We start from the raw sequence: 19,526 nt of genomic DNA on the forward strand, positions 1-19,526 counted from the left end.
ACCTTGGTGCAAATAGCAGGGCTGAAGGTGGGACATTGCTGCCTCAGGTTGTGTCAAAGGACAAAGCTGTGAGAGCATGTTGCACCTTTGCCTTAAAAGCCCATGCAAACATTTGGAGGGAATTTGGCTTGGCACTTTCAGAGCCCACGTGCTCTGTAAATGGTAGCAGGTGTCTACAAAGCTGAAAATAAGCTGGTATTTTGCAACTGCCTACTCTTGTATGCCCAAAGTTCCAACAAGAAGCACATCTGCTGTGGGGATGAAAGGACCCCCTTTAGCCACACGGGTGCAATGCACGCAGTGAGGGTCACAGGACAGGGGGTGGCTGTGTCCCTGTGCAGCTACAACAAGCCTCAGCCAGCCGTATACTTATGCCTTTTACAGGCATCAGGAGCACAACATCCTAAGGCAAGCTTCCCAAAACTTTGAAGATACTTAGACTAAGGGAGAGGGGATGAGAGTTTCTTTGGGCTGTCTCTGATATGAATTTGGATGAAGAGCTTCAGTTGATACCAAGCACACCAGCTTGTACAAGCATAACTTCTTTTATAGAGATTCCTGCAAAAATATCAGAGGATGTAAAGTGTCATTACTACTTAGATATAGCATTTTCAGACAAAAATTTCACAATGCTTTGTTATCTTTAACTAATTAATCTGAATTATTTCTGTGAAGTAGAAAGGTGACATGGATATGGCTCACTTCACCCCAGCCCTGAAGTGTAGTCATCGCTAGTGTGGAGAACGTCAGCTGCATCATAGCACGCAGAGATCTCACCCCCGTTTAAAAGGAAGTGAAGACTATCATCTCTAGTTAAATTTCACAAGGAGCGTAGGAGGTCAGGAAGCTGTGTGCATAAACTCAGACTGGACCTGGCAAGGCTAAGATCTGCTTTGCAAGACAGCTGTCACTCTGTCACAACAACATTTCTCAGAACTGCTGGCGGTCCGGGCAGCAAGGCAGGTCAGAGTCCACGCATTGCAAGAGCTTTGGTTTCTCAGTCAACAGCTGGATCAGCCTGGAAATAGATCTCAAGGAAAAATCCTCAGCACCGTGCCAGGCTGCTGACAGCCCACATGGGATAGAGCAGTGCCTGTTTGCATCATGCTCCCTCCCCGCCAGCACAGCCACACGCACTCTCAGGGTAGGAGCTCTCTCTGGTAAGTCCTTCCCTGTTTAGGGCAGAATTTAAGCTTGCACTTACCTGGAAGTAAGTGCACTCTTGTTCCAATGCTTCCCCATCTCAGGTCAACAATTTCTGCAACAGCAACAGACACAAGGAGATTAATGAAAGCAGCAGTGCCTCACATGATTAATAACAATTCCGTATCAACGGCCAGCAGGTGAGGAAACACAGCAGTAAAATTCTTCTGCCCATGCAAAGCTAGCGTACAACAACAACTGCCTGAAGAAGAGAACATATGTACTGAATCCATTCATTTCAATGAAAGGAAGGCAGAAGGGAAAGTGTTAATTATTCTTTGTGGGATGAATGAAATGCACTGTACAATTAGCACCTTCTGTGCTCCTGCCTAATGACAGGCTTAACTTAAGAGAATTCTCCATACTGTCCTACGTATCACCTTTCCTTTGACATTATCTTCCTTTTCTTGGCTCTCTACCTAGAATTTTAATGAGATCTTAATTGTTTTTCCATCAGCTGCAAGGATTTCAAACCCAAGTCATATGCTGGTTGTCATTTTGCAGAAAGTGGTACAGGGAGCTGTAGAGATGTTCTCTTGCTAAAAAGGAGCAGGAGGCAGCCCCCACACCTCCCACTGCATCCCTGGGAAGGGCTGTCTCTGTATTTCCAGTGCGGGCCTAGAGACTACAGCTCGATGTTTTTTCACTTACACAAGGAGGACTGGAAAAATCTGTCACGCACGTGAGCGTCACCACCTCTCTGCGACTCCGCTGGCTGCAAGGAGGCTCGAGGTTGGTTTCTGTGCCTGCCTTGCTAGGCTGGGTGAGCAGCACAGCCCTTTGCTGCACACAGCCAGGGGGCTTGTTGTGCTGAATGAGCTGTACATCAGCCTCCTTTCTGTCCTTCATCATCTACTAGTCACTTGCACACTCTCTTCCTTCATCATTCAAGTCATTTTTGGCAATGCAACATATTTCAAGCATAGATATACTTACTTCTCTTGAACCTTTTCAAGGGCACTTCTGAAGATGTCGCAGATTCCCTGAAGCATCAAGGGAAAGCAGGATGTTGCAAGTGCAACTGGAAGGAGCTCGCCATCTGTCCTGACCCCAGGGGGTGAGAGGGCACCCATGGTGCAGCGCTAGTATACAGAGAGATGCTACGTGCTAGGATTATTCTTTATGGTCATTGGACCACGTTAATTTATTGCAGAGTGGTTAGCCCAGAGCTTGCTACCAAGGTATTTCAGCAGATTGTGCTGCCTGTGGGAGCCTGGCACTAGGTGTGAATGCAGAGGCAGAAGACAGCTGGACAAGGAGCAGCAGTGTTGTCCCCTGAGCACTGAAGCTTGCCTGAGGCTGGCAGGGCACATCCAGGCACAGAAAGGGAAGCCCAGTCTCTACACAGGGCCGTAAAGTCTGCCACCCTGCTGCGAAGGGCCAGGAGCCTAAAAACAACGAGGACCGATTACCATCTCTCACTTCATAGCTATCCACAGCCCTGTTGTAACTTACAACCAGTCTCTGACAACAGTCTGGGGGTTATGTCAGCCAACAGCAGCATTTTAGAGATGAGGAAGCTGAGGCGCATATTGCTGGTCCACAGGGCATGGAAGCAGTGGAAAATACGACTTGCTGAGGTTTTAGAGAAAACTGGTTTCAGGGCTAGGAAAAAAAACTCCACTTCCCACTCTGAGTCCAGTGGTCCCCAACTGGACAATGCTGCACAGACTAGCCAGTCGTGTTTAACTAATGCTTAGATATTTTTGTTATTCGTCCATGCACTTAATATTTATTAAAATATTTCTAACAGCCTTTTTCCTGCTCCATTTCAGTGCATGGAGCATATAGTGACAGCTTCCATGTAGCTGTCTCCCATAATCACATCTTCTGCCCTCCCAAAATATCTCTCTCCCTTATGGGAAGGAGTATGGAAGTAATAGCATCTTTTATGACATAGCTGCTGTGTGACAACTATGTGGTTTCCATCTACACCTTACTCTTGTTACGGACATTCACTTTTTGACAGCTAGATTCTTCCCTGTTGGGCTTCGGTGCCAATCCAAATCTCAACGAAGTATAAGAAAACAAATTAATTAGTAGTCACTGGAGAGTCTGAACATTGCCCGGAGATATACATTGAGAACCAAATAAGAGAAGCCTCTAATGCTTATTAAGGATTTGAGCTCGCCTGGTTTTTATTTGCAAAGACATGCCTCCTGCGACCAGGGACTGTGGGCGGCTCTGCAACTGGAAACCCGGTCAGGGCTCTGTAATGAGATGGGCCAGACTCCCCACATTAATATCCGAGGGTACTAGCAGTGAAATCCCTGTAGGGACAGAGCGCGACCCACTTTGCCATCCTTAGAGCATCACAGCCATTCATACAAGAACGTTGGTTTTGTCCACAAATAGGAAGGCATCAAATAAACTGATGGGGCCTGGGAAACTTGCCTTGCTCCTTCTTTCTTGGGGTATATTTCATTAGCCATGACAAATATTTAAATTAAAGCAAACACTGCAGATACGAGTGGATTTTTAATTCAGTGACAAGACACGCTGCCTTCAGGACCTCTTTCATGTCCATTATAAATAGAAAACCATAGCACTGCAAAACTAAAATCAGTGCTGACAGTCCAGCTCTTGCCTTCTTTAAAGAAATTGCCAAAATGTGCAAAAATTTAAACATTCAGAGAGATAACACGCTGCTCACTCAATGCACCTCATCTGTAATTTACAGCTTGTTATTGCTAGCAACATTTGAATACTCCTTACTTGCTTAAAAACGTGTCCCATTGCCTAAAGCTTTCGGCAGATCATCCAATTTCCTAACAAGGCAGTAACATGCAATTGAGTGCTGCCACTGGAGCAGAACAAAATAGGTTCCCGTTGTATCCTAAGTGTGGGACTGCCCAGTCTGAAGTCAAAATGTAAAGGTCCATGCAGGGTTGATGCATTTGTCATTCCTTACGTACCCAGGTGAACTCCTCTTTCAAAGCTTTACTTCTCAGCGTGGGAGATAGGCAAAAGGGCCCCCACTGCCAGATACTTTCCTCCTCCTTCTGCTAGGAAAAATGTGATACTTCAAATAAAAAGCAAAATCCCAAATATTTCAATTTGGAAATTCCTCTGAAAGTCTTATGACAATTGTGGTTTGGGTCCCTCATGCTCCCCATTCCCCTTTGCTCACCTGTCTCCCTCTCCGAGCTGCGTTTTCTGGTTCTGTGTACCTTACGGCCAGAGGAAAGGATGTTCAACTTTTTCTACACCAAAAATCTTTCAACAGCCTTCTGAAAGCAAAAGCCTTTCACAAACAACCCCAAATTAAACTGAAAAATAGTCTCACTTGAAAAGTAAGCAAACAAAAATCCCTGAACAAGCCCTATCTTGTGAAAGAATGACCCTGCATGATTAAGCAGTGATATCCCCAGGGACTGGACAGCTTCCCAAGGGATTAAAAGCCCTTTCAACATAATTCCCTCTGTGACCAAAACCAAAATGTGAACCTAGCTCTTTGGAAGTGAAACTCGAGTCTGTTCACCCCGGTAACCCCGCAGTAAGGCACTGCGTGAAGTGCTTGGATTTCCAGCCGACAACTTTCTCCGTCCCTTGGCAGAGAGCTGCAGCGCTGAGGGTGTCTGTGCAGAGGAACCTGCAGAGTCCCAGCCCGGCTGCCTGCTTTCCTCCTCCCAGGAGATCATTTATGAACCTCATTACCAAATGGAGCACGTAGCTGCAGACGTTGGTCGTGGGGGTATTCTTCCACACAATGTGCAGGGCTCACAGGGTGTGCGTGCGCCTTCACTGGCTGTAGGAAAGGCTGCGTGGGTCAGTTTGGGAAAGTGCTTCAGATCCTCAACTTCAAAGGCAGGGAGAAAATCTCCAGCAGATCCGGCACTCTGAAAAGCTGCTAGACCCACCCAAAACAAGGCAAAGAAAGGACATCATGAGACCCTGTTCATCGTACATTTTTTCCATTATTTCCGAAAATGATAACATGCCTTTGCCTGCGTTGCAAAAACCTCTGAGACAAATCTGTCCTCAGGTCAGAGGAAGTGGTGACATAGCAGCGAAAAATGTCAGCTTTCCATTCAGTTCACATCTGTGCGGTTCCCACTGCTAAGGCCAAGATTTTTTTTGAGTCTTTAATTTTAATCATGCATGCAGAAAATGAAAACTATGTAGCACACTCCCAGCAAGCCAGAGCAACAGACGCTGTGTCTCCTCGTTCCTACCACTGGTCTTTGGGGCCACACCATTCCTTCCTGTTCAAGAGCACAGCTTTACTGACAGGGTACACAACTTGACAAGTAACAAGTACGACATGGTGAAGGAATTTTATTCTGTCTCTCTTTTTTTCTTTTTAGTTGTACTGAATGTATATAAACAAATTATATTTCTGACCTTGCCAGCAGATGAGCTTTTCCATCTGGGAATAATATTCCATTTAAACTAAGGGGTTGGAAGCCCTTTGCAAGAGACATGCAAACCTAGCATGGACACAGCATTCTCAAACGTACTGTAAAGAGAGAGAAAAGAGAGAGAAAGACTAAGGAACCTACAAGGGCTTTTCCACCTCTAGCTGCTTTAGGCTTTCTTGGAGAGAAACCAGTTGCCTTCTCCCTGTAGTGATGAAAGCCTGGCTTCTCTGCTCTGGCACAGCTTGATGCTGGGAGAAATTGGAGGGGCAAAGCAACTCAGAACAAGCACTGGTTCCTCCTCCCCCTTACTTTGAGGAAGATGCTCCCCCAGCTTCCACTGCGAGGGGATGTGGGGAAGATGTGCCCCCTCCCCACCTCAGGAAGTAGATGCTTTCGCCACCATTTCAATGTACCAGCGGAACTGCCCACCCAGGCAGAACACACCATACCTTTCAGATGCTCCCCGAACTAGTCAACTTCCTCAGTGTTTATTTTTTGGCTTTGGAATGACACCATAAACTACAGGCAAAGCCACTTTTTTTTTTCTTTTTTTTTTTCTGGAGGAGTCCTTACTTCAGTGCATCCCCATCACAAACCCTTCATAAACCCTGTGGTGTAAACCCCTGAAAATCGTTCTCTGTTGTTTCCTAACGATGACATAAAACCAGGGCACAGCACAATTAGTAAGAAACCACACGTATTAAGCCTCCCAAGGTAACCACGTGTGTGACTTGTGACAAGTTCCCACAGATAACACTCACAAACCCACTGCAGAGCCCTTCTGCGTCTGTAGGGGTGCAGTAGTCCCAGAGTCAGCCATGGGCCACCTTGGGCTGTTCACAGAGAAGGGAAAACAGGAGGAGGTTACAAGCCAAGAAGTTTTTTTTCGTTTTTTTGTTTTTTTTTCCTCCACAATCCCCTGACTAAATAATCTCATCTTGTTAGAATTACCTTGATAATGAATAATCTATGCTGCTCTTGCTTCGTAGGTTATTGTTCCCTTGCACAGCACACACTTCTTTTACGAAATTTTCTGTTGAGATAAACTTCCAGCAAAGTTCAGCAAAAAAAAAAAAAAAATCACGTCAGGGTCAATCGGTGCCCTGGGGATAGGGGGAAGGGGTGTGCATTTTTTCCCCAACTAAGTACTTTGTATAAATTCAGCAAAAGAAATTCACTTTACTTTCAGTCAACATACAAGTTCTTTGTACGTTTTTGTTTGGAGGGGGGGGGGGTGTGGGAGGACTGAAATTGCTTAATTTCACTGAATCAATCCATCTTCTGCCAGTCAACAAGAGCTTTCAGCTCAGACAAAGACTGAAATAAAGCATACCAAATAAAAACCATGGACATGTAATTGTCATTTCCCAAAAGATTCTTTCAGTCCCAGCTTCTCAGAAAACTAACCAAGCATTAAAGCTGCTGCCTCTCAGGGAAACTAATTATAACTCAAAGAAAAAAAAAAAGAAAAAAACAACACAACCCACACATCTAACTGAAAATATAAAGGATAATTATGTCATTAAAACTAACAACATTTCAGATGGCAAAAGAATCACAAGGCAAGAATGGATGTGTTGGACACCATCAGGCTCCCATCAGATTATTCACAATAAAACTGCAGCCGTCACCAAAAGAATCTAATCCTTGTGTGTTTCCACTGATAGGGCTCAGATGTGTGCGCTGGTATTCTTTAGCCCCAGCAGAGCCGAAAGTGTCAGCAATTCATTGTTTACTGTCTGGACTGAATCGACTCTTCGAGCTCCTTAATGACACACAGGCGGCCAATGCTCCATCCACCGAGGCATGCTGATCGCCATCCAAGTGAGGATAAGCTTTCACACGGCTGCAGAGGAGGCTCCTCCTGACGCAGGACGAGGAACTGCTCACAAAGCCCCCATTTCATCAGTGCAGCTCCATCGCAGTGGTGTGGGCACAGAAAAACAATCATCCTTTGAAGAAAAACGAAGTCCTGGAAGGGAAGGAGAGGGGTGGGTGCTGCGAGTACCGCGAGGCGGCAGGAGGTAGGTATGTTTTCTGGCCATAACGTGTCGTGAATCAGAGCGGCTATCTCTGTCAGTATGATTGCGCAGCCCCAAAGAAATCACGAGAGCATATTTTCTGAATAACTTTAATCATTCCCTGTTCTAACCTTGTCAACAAAGGACTTGATAAAGCAAGTTGTTCTGCGAGCAGCTGAACTAACAAAGCTCAGTTTCCTACGGATCGCTGCTATGCCCCTTGCACTACCACTGACGTTAGTCCCGCTTTCTTCCCAGCACCTTCTCCCTGCTTCAGCTTCGGGGTCACTCTGGACCCCTCAGCCCTCACCCTCACCACAACATTCCCAGTTTTCCTGATGTTTGCTCCTCCTTCAGACTGTTTTCTCAGGGATGTGGCTCTCAACACTCAATACCTTCTAGATCCCTCCCTTGTTGCCATCACCTCTGCACCACAGTGGTCTCACTTACTTCTATTTCCCATCCGACACCCCACAGTTCCCTTCCCATCCCTTACACGTCTCCAGTGACATCTCCCACAAAAACTTCACCCATATAAAGCCATTCAAACAACAGGGCAGATGGTTTCTCGACTAGTTGGGACAAACAGAAAGGGCAATGGCTGAGTGATCACAGCTTCACCTTCAGAGGACATTAATCGAGCCTTTGGAAAATTTCCAGCAGTCCTCATGAAATTCATAAAAATCGTGATGTCTCTGAGATGCTTCCCTGCCTTTCCAGATTGGCTAAAATTTGCTGACAGTTTGGAAGTTACGGGGAGGAGCAGGGGGGGGGCCAACAGATGGACAGACAGCCACGGAGACCATATAAGCCTCATTTCCCCAGAAAAGCAGCCTAAAAATAGAAGAACACAGGGGCTGGCAGGTTCAATTAACACAAGCAGGCAAGGATTTCAACTGCGAGGGCTGGCCTGTGAACCTTCTTACTGGCCTTGCTGCTGCACGAGAGGTTCATGTCCCCCTTCTGCGTCGTGGCTGCAGGAGCCCGCAGACTCTCACGTCCTAGACAAAAGACACCCTTTCCCGCTGCTTCTTGGCATTAGGCAAGATCTGCCTCTAAGAGAGGCACAGAAATCTCTTAGACTTGCCCTGCAGTTTATGTTTTTTTTCCCCTTCTCTGTTTGTTCGTATTTAACTTGGAGAGCTGCAGGCTGGATAAAGGCATAAAGACCCGTGTTCAAAACAACGCCTCATGTACTAAGGGTATAGCTCGCAGCCGTGATGTCAGTGGAAAGACTCTCATTAAATTCAGTCGGAGTGGCAACTAATTGGGCTTCAAAACCCTTGGTGGGTGTCAGAGCATCTCCTGTGGCTGAGGGCCATTCAGCCCCAGGGGAAGCTAGGATGTCTGCCCGAATGCTGCCTTGGGTTTCTCACACCCCAGCCTCAGGTCAGATGTAGTTTCCCTCAGTAACACAGCAGCACATGACCTTTCAGACACTCCCTTGTCCATTAAACGAGCCGCTGGAGGAATCTGTCCAAGTCAAGTGAAATTTACCCAGTGGAAAAAGACAGCACAAGTGCCATCTAAAATTTACCACGAAATGTCCCTGATAAGTGGTGACCAGACCTTGTTTGTGCATGGGTCTGAATTTAATTCCATATAAATATCAGAGGTGCTCATCCTATGGGCTCCTGACATATCTCACACACACAGATCTAGCGATTTTCGGGTGAACCATTATTAACCTTTCTGGCTCTGTGATGGCAGCAGGGCAACGGAGAGACTGCACGGATAACTGCAGCAGTATGCAAGGACAGCAGAAACTAAAATCACTGTATTTCATTTAATAGTGCTTAATCTTCTGCCCAAGGAAATTAATGTCACAGAAAAAGATGATCTGAGATAGCAAACTGCTGGGAGAGCTCAAATCTTTTTTTGATCTGCTGCGCTGCTCCAGGCAGGCTTTTTCTCAGGCCGTGCCGTGCAATCACACTGGGGCATTCTTGAACTTTTGGTGACCCTAAAATTGCCCTATTTAATTGTTTTGCAGACGCAACCACCTTACAAGGGCCCGAGCTTTCCCCAGTGGTCTGGGCAGACCTCAGAGCCCTACAGAGGCTGTGAGACTCACCCTCGCAGCCCCCCCGGTTGGGTTAGTGCCCTGCCGAGTGCTCCAGAAGCCAGGAGCCACCTCCTGCTCTCCCTCCCCAGCACCTCCAAGCAGCCCCAATGCACCGGGTGCCCGCTCGCACCCCTCCGAGCAGCTCCTCAAAGCTTCCTCCCTGCTGCTGCTCCTGCAAAGCGTTGCCTACAGGGAAGGAAGGGGCAGATGTCGAGGTCAGCCCACGATCAGCAGCCAAACGCCCAAATTTCTCCTACTGCTGTTATGGTTGCTTCAGCTTTTCCGCAGCTGTTAGCGTCACTGACTGCTGCACCTTGCCACGCATTTGGACCGTGAAATTTTGAAGGCAGGCCTGCCCTCTTGATGGTTATCTGCAGATCTTCAATGCACAAAGGCACTACAATGGCACAAACAAATATTAAACCGTAAACCTGAAGAACAATCAGAGGGCCACGGATCTCAAGGCAGAAAGCAGCACCGAGAGGCCAGAGCAGCCCAGGTGCGGGCCCCCAGTTGTGCCAGGAGGGATCCCTGCCTTTCTGGGGGAGCTGAGGTTGGGGCAGACAGGTGAGGAGCTGCTGCAGGTGGTAGCAGGAGCTCGTGGGGCACAGAGATGAGCAACGGCATGGGGAACAGACCAGCAGCCATGTCAGAGACAGAGGGCTGGTGAGGAACTGAGCCCACAGGAGATACAAGAGAAATTCAGGTTCTTGCAGAGATCTCTGCGGTGATAAACAATCCTGCCTCAGCAAAACTGCCTTCTGCTGTGGGTATTTCAATGGCACAATAGCTTCGGAAAGGATTTTTGCTTTTCTCTTCTCCTTTGATATTTTTCCCACCAACCTGATATAAAACTTCATTAAGATAAACTAATTGATGCAGGAAGGAAGAAAACACAAGCACCTTGACTTCTTGTGAGATCTGCCTGGGGGATGAGACGAAGGGAAACCAGGAGCTAAACTTAGCTAGGGAAAAGGAAACAGGCTATAAAAACTGTTGTCAGGTGCAGAGGAACCTCTTGGGAGCTGCAAGGGTTTTGTCTTTCTAAAAGGAGAAGTGCGAGCAATTAGAAAAATGGTCACAACGTTATCTATTTTCAGGGAAATGGATGAATCCTCCATTTTCCAGGTGGCAGAGATCTGTGAAGATGACAGATGCACTTTTTTAGAAGTTGAGTTTGGGTAGTTATGCACCAGGGAAAGCTGCTTTCTTCTGACACCGTGAGTATACCACGAGCACTCATTTTCTGCAGGCATCAATGACAAGAATCTCATGCCTTCCTCCTCCTTAGCATGTTCCCTGGGCCATAAATAGTGGGGACAGCCATTCAGGAAGATCGTGGGGACAGCGGGCAAGTTTGTGTAGTAGCAGCTGGGAATTTCCTTGTCGTTCAGAAGGAACCCAAGCCTACCTGGAAGGCACCCAGATGCAGTGAAGGAAAGCAAGACGTGTCAGCAGGCTAGCAGGGAGCCGGTGCTCCCAAAGGTGTCCCACCCCAAAAGCACCCTGACAAAATTCCATAACGACTCAAGAGCCAGAAAATGCCCAAGCTGGATGAAAAGCTAAGGGAGAAGAGGGCATGGGGGAAGGAGACATTTCCGCAGCACTCAAGTGCACACTGGATGAATGCTTCACCAGAAACCTCAGCACATCTCCTCTTGCTGAATGCTCAGATCAGCCCCACAGGAAATGCCGAGAGCTGAATAGCCTCTACTTTAAAATGACTTCTACGTCAAACTCCCAGGTAACACCAGCAGCACTACAAAGCCCCTTTGAGAGCCCTCACTGAGGCAGAAATTTTCATCTTTGGAGACAGCCAGCAGCGGGAGTTCCAGAAAAATCAGGCCAAAAGCAGTTTCCTTATAAATAGCAATAATATCAGAAAGTCTCCCGGACCTCAAAGAGAAACCAGTGGGCCAAGGATCTGGCCGCTGGGCTGCACCGGTCCAGGGGATTGCAGCTCAGGATATGAATCATGGAAGCAAGGCAGTCACATCATGTTAGGCGAGCGCTGTTTGTTTTTCCTGCTCCTGCAGCCCTGGACCTCTGTGCCGTGCCTGCCACCGAGGCTGCCAGCTGCGGGGGCTGCAAGGTGGACGCCTGTCAGCAGGAACGGGGCTGCACTCACCGACTCGCTTCCCTGCGGCTCCTGAGGTGGCAACGTGGTCAGAGAGCAGCCAGCAACCTGCAGGTCAGGAACCTCTCGTGGTGCTGGCTGCTTTTCTGGAGAAGAGAAGGCAAAGCACGGGGATGCACTGCTCTCATTTGGTGAGCTCTCCGTGGCCACTGGCCTCACCTACAGGTGAATGGTTGGCCAAAACCAGCAGCTGAAGAAAACCAGGCTCCCAACCAAAGACCGAACGAGGAAGCCCTGGCTAACTTCAGCACCGCAGGAACTTTACCAGTGCCTTCCTCGGGACCGAGGTTTCCTTGCAGGGCTGCTCTAACACCTTCCCAACCACTGCAGCTTTGCAGGGAGCCAGCAGACCTAACACGGGTGACGCTGTTTTTCCAACGAGTGCCCTTATTAACTGCGACACCGCAGCTCGTCCAGACAACACAGCTGTGCAAAGGTCACCTTGAAAGGAATTGTACAGAAGATCCCAGTGCCTTTCTCAGCTATAAGATGCAATTAAAAATATATTTCTTTAAATAGCTCCCAAGGCTGTGTCCTCACTACTGCAGGAAGGCAGACATTTAGAGGACTCTTGTTTCTTTGTCAAGATCTTCTTCAAAAATCCTATTAATGCTTAAAAAGCTCTCCTTTGTGAAATCAGCCATTTAGAGCAGAAAGGTAGCGGGACGTGCACAAGCAAGAAAGCTCCATCAGAAGCGAGCCTTAGGTTAATTGGCACACACAGCAGAGACTGGATAAGGCCCGGGTTTCTGTAAGGAGACAACTGTGCAAGGTGTCCAATCCCAGACACATTAAGGTCCAGCCTCCCTGCCATGCACATAACTTCCCCTGACCTCAGCAGGACTGAGCCCAGAGCATGCACCCCTTGCAAAGCCCTTCTGCTGCCCTCGCTCCAGCACAGTGGGCTCAGGCATTCAGGGACCTGCTGTGACCACTGTGGCTTCCCATGGGAGCTGCCATCACTTGCCCCAAATTCTCCTTCGGGAGGTCCAGATATGCCAGTCCTCTGGGGGCTCCCCACAGGCTGCCCTTCCCAGGGAGAGACCATAGCACAAGCACAGCTGATAAACCGGTGGCATTAAGAAAAGCATTATTTATCCTAAAAGCTCTGACCACAAGGGCCAAACAGCATTTTCTAAAATCAAAGGGTCACCTGCACCAGGAGCAGCATCTTCACCTCTGCTGTCTGCTTCCTCGGGCCATCTAAGGTTGTAACTTTGCGAGGTCAGCAGTAAGAGTTTTCTAGCCCAGTCTGCACTGCATCAAAAAGTCTCAACGAATTGTGCCAGATCACCTACAAGCCACTGGAACGGCTGGCCCAGGGTGGTGTGAGACACTGCCATTCCCCAGGCACTGAGCACTGGCCCAGCCGTTCCCAAATTCAGGGCCATGACCCCGTGTGGGTTGCAGGAATTGTGAGAATACTTACAAGGCTGACTAAAATTCATTTTCATCCAATATCTATGTTAGTGCTGCAAATCCACAGAGCTATCCGCCCACACCAGAAAACTTCAGCTCCCCATCCCACTGCAGCAGTGTTCTCTCCTAGGGTCCTCTTGTTGCTCTTTAAGCAAGATGCAGAGGCAGGGAGAGCAACGTAGCATTTCCAGTATCTATTTCTCTAAAATTGTGTTGCTATAAAAAAACTCCCCAAAGTTACTCCAGATTCACATCCGTGTTTCATCTCAGCAAGTGGTTTACCTAAGCAAAGAGAGTGAATATGAGAAAATTTGGCTCCCCTAGTACTGTTATCATAGTTGAAGAATTTGGAAAAATATTACCCACATAAATGGCTTCACAGGTAAAACAATCTCCTGTGAACAAACGACAAGGCGTGTAGATGTCACTAAAAACAAACATACAACTTCCCTACCAAAGAGCTGCAGAACTCCCCTATGAAGCAGCTATCGAGGGCCACATGACAGCAATCTCCTTGCATACCAGCAATATGATCTGGTAAGGAGAAGGTAAAACAAACACTACATAAAGGATTAACATCTCCCTGCAGGAATTTACTGATTCAGCCAGAAATTCTTGATGTACCAGGCCTGTTAGGAAAACACTCTTTTTTTAAAAAACCTACCCTGATAACAGCTTAACATTAAATAATCCCGAAGCTTGTAGGTCTGCCTCTTACCCTTTGGTTTGCCTTGGTAAAGTCTCAGCATTCGGTTTGCTCAGTAGAGGTGGATGGTACAGAGAAAAGAGGAAATGGAAAACCAATAGATAAAACAGGGATGAAAAAGAAATTTATGCCAGAGGGCTCTCTTGTTCCCTAGGAATACAGGAACAGAAGCACTCCAGGAACAGCAACAACAAGACCCCAAATCCTTCTTGGTTTTGCTGAACATTTCAAAAAATTGTCTTGAACAGCAGCTCTAAATTTGTCAAATAAAATCTAACCCAAAAGTGTTCACCTACTTTTCTATATCAATTATATGGCTGGATGCTAGTTAGTCCTTCTCACAGAAGGATCTCCCTGCAAGATAAGTAAGCATGATTATACTTGTTTCATGGATAACCCAAACCATCAGGATGTTTCCATGTGATCCTGCTAAAAATAGCTGAAATAGTCCACAGCAAAATTATAAATCCTAGACAGTTTCCTCTGTGCTCGTCATTTCAAATCACTTCAAGCATGTAAATAATTGACATTGATTCAGAGAAGGGCTGACTGCTACAGTGGCAGAAAGGCTCGTGCTACTCAAACAGGCAAGAACGACCCTCGCCAGCAGCACCAGCTCCAAGTGAGACACTCAGTGCCTCACCTGCTACAAACACAGATTCAACACGAGTTTAGGATGGGGTTTGACATGTACACAAGGTCCAGGCACAACTCTACTGTCTCTCTGGGTTTTAAAACTCACTCACGAGGGGGCAAGACAGAAGCGGGACTGTGGCCTCTTCTAGAACATGTAGCAAAGAGCCCTCCCCAGATTTCCCTGGAGACAACAGGCTGCTGCATACCGAGCCAGGACAGGCAAGAGGTTAATGGTACTAACTTGTCCAAAAAGGAAAATACTGAACATACAAATCAAAGACCAGTGACAGCTTTGGAAATCAGCTAGTCCATTGCATCCTGCCAGCCTGAAAATCTGCATCTCCTCAAACCCAGAACTGTCAAAGTCACTAGAGAAAAACTAAGGAGAGCAAAATATTGACTTCAAGTCCTTCATGCTCATAAATCAGAGTTTTTATTTTCCAAGCTGCAACAGTTTTCCTGCTTATGTGAGTGCAAGAAGTATTTCCCCACCAGTTGGTTCATACCAGTGATCATTCTGGTGGCCATACAAAGTATCCCTGTTGTATAACATTCCTTTGGAGAAAAAAAAATAATTAAATCTTTACTGTTGTGTCCATCTGTTAAAAAAATATCTTAATTCAAACAATCATCTTCCCCTTCATTTTGTTTCATTCTGGTCTTCACACATAAAATGAACAGCTGATAACAAACTGTTTAAAATCTAGGATTGCACGAACACTGGTGTAAATCTCAGGCCCGAAGGTTGAAGCATTTCTCCAGCAAAAGCCTCCTGGGCGTCTGTTACTGGTTTGAACTACAACCCACAGCACAAGGATGACAGCATTAGTAGTGGAGACTTGGACAAAATCTATCTGTGAGGAAGCACAGATGTAATTCTGCTGATGTAAACAGATCTTCACGTATTAATGGCAAATTTAATCCATGATACTGATTACATTCCCCTTGGAGGTCCAGATAAACATCTGGTATAAATCAGTCTGGTTCCTTTGACTTCACTAGGATTACAATGCTCAAAGCCAGTTAAAGATCTCACCCAGTGTCTAAGGAATATTTACGCATTTTCACTTAAACCTGGCAAATACTATTAGCTTTAAGTTTCCAACCAAAGGCAGAAGGGAGCTGAATGTGTTCAGTCAGAATAAAAGTGATTTTTTTTAAACAATGCAAAAAAGGAAAAGCAGACATTATTTCAGCGCAGCCAGCCTGAAACATTTAGTTCAAAGTAAAAGGGTTAGAATTACAAATGCTTTTAAGTTTCCTTAAAAAACAACAACAAAAAAGTGAATCTTTATGCTTAACAGTACTGTGTCAAAACAGAAAGGTAAAGTTTTGTTTTGAAAACACTGAAATGAGTTATTCCATTTAGGGAACAACAAAGAAAACCTTTTTTAAAGAACAAGAAGGCATGTTCTGCTCTACGCGATGTGCAATTCTTCAAAAACTCACTTTTTTTCAGGCAATCTAATATGAACTGGGGAGAGTGGAAGCACATTCTTTCAAACAGGAGCATTTTTTGTGACAACAATAACAGCAGCAAGAGAACTTCACAATCCCACTCATCTCCGTTGCTCTCCTTTTGGAGCCTGTCCAGTACCTTTGATCATTTGGTAGCATGAAATAGTCTTGCAGCAAGCTAATGTGAGCAAATCTGGTAACTCAGAGAGAACCCAGTTTCCCCCACAGCTGAGCTGTGTTTAGTAGAGACACAAAAGAGCCCCTATCACACCTGCAATTACATACAAGGGTCTGTGCTCACCTGGAGGTGTGGGTCCAGCCAGGACCAAGACATTGACTTCTTAAGGCACAGCAGCATCAGGAACAGACCTGCGAGCTAAAGGCTCAGAAAGGTTCCTGCTTTCTCCTCTCCCTTGTACCACCGCCAGCATGGTACATCATGCCCATGCTGCCTCCCTCCCCATGTGTCTCTCAGGCCACAGACAGATGCTTCTGCTCAAAAACAGCTCCTGCCTGCTGCCCCTCCCTCCCCTTCCCTGCTCCTTGCCCCACCAGCTAATCCCCAAAGAACAGCATATCCCTGTACACCATGCTTAAAGCGTTTTGTCAATACATAAGAGCAACAACTGCAGGTATTTAAAATGTGGTGAAATCTGGATAAAGCAACCTCTCACCTTCTAGAGACCGCCATGCATTCTCTCGTAGAGTTGTGAGCTCTTGATGTCATGGAAAACGTTTCCAGTGCCCAGGTGACTACTGGCTGCTCCTTGGTATTGCTTGACAAAGGTCTCAACGTCTAAAAAAATAACATTTCTTTTGGTGTGTGCTAGATGCTCTAGTGGCAAGCAGGAGGAGAATACTCATACCAGGGGCTATGTGCAGACCCTGGACATGTATGGCCCTTAAAGCCAGTTGAGTGCAGCAGAGATACAACCCCTAAGTGCAGCAATAGCAGGTTGGCATTGCCTATTTCTTTTTAAAAGCAGACTTTTTTACCTCCTCACAGCTGGTGCTTGCGTGGTATCAGCCATCTGGAACTTGAGCTTCTTTCTAGGAACCTCATTTCACTAGATACATTTTCATCTTCTCTTCAGAGAGAGAAAGCAAGCAGAAACCAAGAGCGATGCCTGTTGCAGGATCCTCTGAACGGTGCTTTGCATTTCACTGCTACCCTCTCTTGTCTACGTTTGTTGCCAGGTGTTTATATTCTTCATAACAGATTGGTTTGCCATTGACTTTCCAGAGCTGCTTTCAGACAAGGAATTTTAATTTGAGGTGACTTGTGCAGGCCTGATCCTTAGAAGTGCTGAGCATGGCCACAGTCAGCTCTGCTGTAAGAACAAGACCATCACTTTTAATCTGTGAGGAGGGCAAAACCAAAAGCAACAGCCATTTGACCCCAAGAGATTTGTTATTTCAGTAAGGAAAACAAGTAAAACTTGGCATCAGCTTTGGGGCATAAAAGAAACATTTAATCATTTGTTAAACACATTGCACATTAAATTAAATGGGAATCACCCAATCCAAGGAGAACAGATTTCTGTTAGCTGGACAGTCACGACAGGCTTTTTTTTTTTTTTTTAAATCAACAAACTTTAGAGAATGACTCAGCTGTGACCCAAGCTATTTTATGATTATTTTCCAACACAAAGAGATATTCTAAGTCCCAAATGTGGGGACTGGAAAGGAAAGGAAAAATTACAGAGCTGTTGGAGAGTACTACAACAAAAGAGCTGAGAGGGTTATCACCCTCCAAAGCTTTCAGATAGATAAACAGTCTTCAAAAGCAATATAGATCATCTGTTCTGGCTCCATAAAATATTTCTGGGCTGGGAGCATCAGTTTTACGACCCAGTGTTCAGACATGGGTGGCCATTCCATCAGAGTGCAAAGGTGACCTGGCAAATGCCTGCATGACTGAGGAACAATATCCTCCAATACACGTGATCGCTGCGAGCCTCACGCATCAGATGCCGAAGGGCCACAGAGTTGATCCTTTTCCAAGAGGCTGGAGCAATGGAAATCACTGCTTTGTTGTTGTTTCTGAACAAATCCCATGTCTGTAGTATGTCTGGTCTTTTTTCACCACAGTCTTATACTTTGCTTCTCCTGTGAAGATTGCCTTGTATGTTCTCTTACCACCCTCTTTCCACACTTTCCTTTGCAAAGGGAGGCAAATGACATTTACTTGCAGTTTGCATAATCTCATCTGTATTTATAGCCACAGGAATTTTGATGAAAATCTTTCATTTTCCTTATCCCTTTTCCTTTCCCTTTCCCAATACAAAGACCCTGTAAGGAAAAGAGTTCCACAGAAAATCTGAAAATTCATAATAGTGACTCACATTTATTATGCCCCATCCAGACTTTTCTTATATAAGGCTGAGTCACTCATTAGCTGAACCTTTGCAAAGAAAGAAGAAAATAAGATTTTTTTCCACATTTGTTCAGGTCTCAGTTTTCTCAGTTACAGCAATGCAGGTTATGGCTTCACCAGGATCTTGATTTAATTCCCTGTGACTTTCTCTCTCTCTTTTTTTTTTTTTTTTTTTTCTATTTCATTATGCAGCAGCACCCTTTGGGCCAGCATTTGCCTTTTCACTTTGACTTGTTTAAAATAGATAAAAGTTACTTAATTGGAAATTTACTAACCTGTAAGACCCACAACAGAAGGGCTCTGTCCAAACAGAGGCAGCAGTGATCTGATTTGGCTTTTGGGCTGTTACCTGGTAGGATTTTAGGTGAAATTGGTTCTCTTGCAACACCTTCTTCCATTTCACGTGCTCTGGACATTTCATATTTATTTTCCAAAGCCCCCACAACACATATGTCACTGAGATATATTTGTCTCCCTGTGCATATAAGTTGTGTTGTTTGAGAGTTTATTGCTAGTTTGGACCTCTGACTCGCCCTGCCTCGTATATAGCCATCACTCCATTAGTTGCCTAGCCTGCCCAATTTGGGGGAAACACAGTGGGTTTGTGCATCTGCTGGTTTGCTCTGAACCTGAACAAGCCTCCTGAGGGCTGCCATTCCAGCAACACTTCTCTCCAAACCTTTCCTGCCACACTCTATGAATGCAACACGTTTCACCTTTGTTTTCGATCAACCCTTTTTGTGGTCAACCATTTAATGTGGAATTAGAGGAAATTATGATCTTCATGGTACCCTTAATATTTTTTTCACCTTCAGGTTCAAATCACACATTTTCTCACCATGTTGCATGTCATAGTGCCCTAGGTTTCATTGCCAAAGCTTGTTTATGATGTTGGTGGGTATTGTCTAGATGGCAAAACAAACAAATTTACCAGATTTTCCCAAGAAGAGGATTTAGGAACCCATGCGACTTCAACAACCCATGGAAAGATGATCAAGAAAAATAACCGGTTTTGGACTTCTTAATTATATAGGAATAACCAATGCAATGTCTTTGTCCAGTGGGAAAACAAAGTGAGCATTTAAAGATGTACTGGTTGGGTGACTGGCAATTAAATTACATGCAGAGCAGTGAAATGTAATT

At 45.8% G+C, this 19,526-nt stretch overlaps 2 long non-coding RNA genes across 3 annotated transcripts in view; both read right to left on the reverse strand.

Moving 5' to 3' along the window:
* Positions 1 to 542: 542 nt before the first annotated feature.
* Positions 543 to 2,554, reverse strand: LOC121068048. Its single transcript, XR_005818578.1, has 3 exons — positions 2,140 to 2,554; positions 1,205 to 1,258; positions 543 to 1,018 (listed from the first exon to the last, which is right to left on the reverse strand). It is a non-coding gene; the product is annotated as an uncharacterized LOC121068048 (long non-coding RNA).
* A 3,925-nt stretch (positions 2,555 to 6,479) lies between these two features.
* Positions 6,480 to 19,526, reverse strand: part of LOC121068202 — a 35,670-nt gene continuing 22,623 nt past the window's right edge. For both annotated transcript variants that reach the window (XR_005818698.1, XR_005818699.1), the window contains 4 exons: positions 18,352 to 18,410; positions 17,003 to 17,337; positions 16,681 to 16,802; positions 6,480 to 7,536 (listed from right to left, as the gene is read on the reverse strand). This is a non-coding gene — a long non-coding RNA (uncharacterized LOC121068202). The remainder of the gene's footprint in view (positions 7,537 to 16,680; positions 16,803 to 17,002; positions 17,338 to 18,351; positions 18,411 to 19,526) is intronic.

This window comes from Cygnus olor, chromosome 3 (genome assembly GCF_009769625.2).
Source record: "Cygnus olor isolate bCygOlo1 chromosome 3, bCygOlo1.pri.v2, whole genome shotgun sequence".
NCBI classification, from domain to species: Eukaryota; Metazoa; Chordata; class Aves; order Anseriformes; family Anatidae; genus Cygnus; species Cygnus olor.